The following is a 1,893-nucleotide window of genomic DNA, read 5'->3' as shown; positions in this document are numbered from 1 at the left end:
CAATGAAGCAGAAGAAGATGTTTTTCTGGAATTCTCTTGCTTTTTCCATGATCCAGCGGATATTGGCAATTTGATCTCTGGTTCCTCTGCCTTTTCTAAATCCAGCTTGAACATCTGGAAGTTCTCAGTTCACCTACTGTTGAAACCTAGATTGGAGAATTTTCAGTATTACTTTGCTAGCGTGTGAAATAAGTGCACTTTTGCAGTAGTTTGAACATTCTTTGGCATTGCTTTTCTTTAGGATTGGAATAAAAACTGACCTTTTCCAGTCCTGTGGCCACTGCTGAGTTTTCCAAGTTTGCTGGGATTTTGAGTGCAACACAAAGATCCTGTCTTAAGCAACTTTAATTCAAAGTAACCAATATGCCATTGAGGTACATTTAAGTGCAGCCCACTCTTGGACCCAGCATACCTTTCTGATCAGTTACTATATATTATGTCCTTTTTTTCATGTACATTCATGAAATTGAGGCACAAAAATGTGAAACTACTGGTTATGTAACAGACTCACAGACATAAAAAACAAACATGGTTACTAAATAGGGATAGTGTTTGGGATTAATATATACACACTGTGCCATTCTGTGTTTAGTCGCTCAGTCATGTCCGACTCTTTGCGACCCCAGAGACTGTAGCCCACCAGGCTCCTCTGTGCATGGGATTCTCCAGGTAAGAATACTGGAATGGGTTGCCATGCCCTCCTCCAGGGGATCTTCCCAACCCAGGGATCAAACCCAGGTCTCCCACATTGCAAGCGGATTTTCTACCAACTGAGCCACCAGGGAAGCCCAAGAATACTGGAGTGTGCAGCCTATCCCTTCTCCAGTGGATCTTCCCGACCCAGGAATCCAACTGGGGTCTCCTGCATTGCAGGTGGATTCTTTATCAGTTGAGCTACCAGGGAATCCTACTATATATAAAATAGATAACAAAGACCTATTGTATACCACAAGGAGCTATATTCAATATCTTATAAAAATTCATAATAGAAAATAATGTGAAAAGGACAGATATATATGTAAAACTAAATCACCTTGCTGTACACCTGAAACTAACACATTATAAATTATCTATACGTCACTAAAAAAAAAATAGCTTCCTTAAATTTGAATTCTTTCCCCACATCCTGCTATTTGCCTTAGCCTTGATTTCTTTTTCTGGCATTGAATTTATTTACTCCTGGGAGACAGTGATCTCTTGTTCCCGCTTCCTCTCATCTCTATATAATATTGGAATACCCTGGTGTCCTGAAATATTCTAAGTACAATATTTAGGTGCAGTGTTATTAGGGTTAACAGCTTTATTTCATCCCAATACCAGTCAACTAGAGCAACAACTAAGGTGGTTTTTTCTTTTATTCCACACTCCCTCCACCATCACCATCACCACCACCACCATCACCTTACTCTTTCCACAAAGACCTGCTTTTCTAACTTCTTCCTCTTTCTCTAAAACCTACTGAGAAACTGGGAAGCTTACTCTCTTCTGAGCCAAGAAGTCTGGGCCGAGTTCCAGAGCAACTGTATACATTTGCTAAACTTTGGTAGACATTCCTGTAGGTTCCTCCTTTCCCTGGGGGCTAGACCTAACCCAGATGGAAAACGAGGAAAAAATCCATTTCTACTATAGGTAAAGGATCCCCTGAGGGTAGGGCAGAAAGGGAGTTATGCTGTCAATAGTGTTGCAAAGGGTCAGGATTCTGACAATTCAGCTTGATCGTTTGACCTTTGGAACTTGACACTAGGAAACTTTACAATTTGGGAGACAGAGTAATTTAGTCCTTACGCATCAAAAGCCTTTAGAGAGAGCAAGACCTGACAAATCCAAATCGGAACCCCAAGGAAGAAATTTGATTTGTTTTGCTTTGTTTTTTGAGAGTTTTCTTAATTCTCC

The sequence above is a fragment of the Capra hircus genome, chromosome 5, assembly GCF_001704415.2.
Source record: "Capra hircus breed San Clemente chromosome 5, ASM170441v1, whole genome shotgun sequence".
In the NCBI taxonomy this organism is placed as follows: Eukaryota; Metazoa; Chordata; class Mammalia; order Artiodactyla; family Bovidae; genus Capra; species Capra hircus.
Note: the sequence above shows the minus strand (reverse complement) of the source record.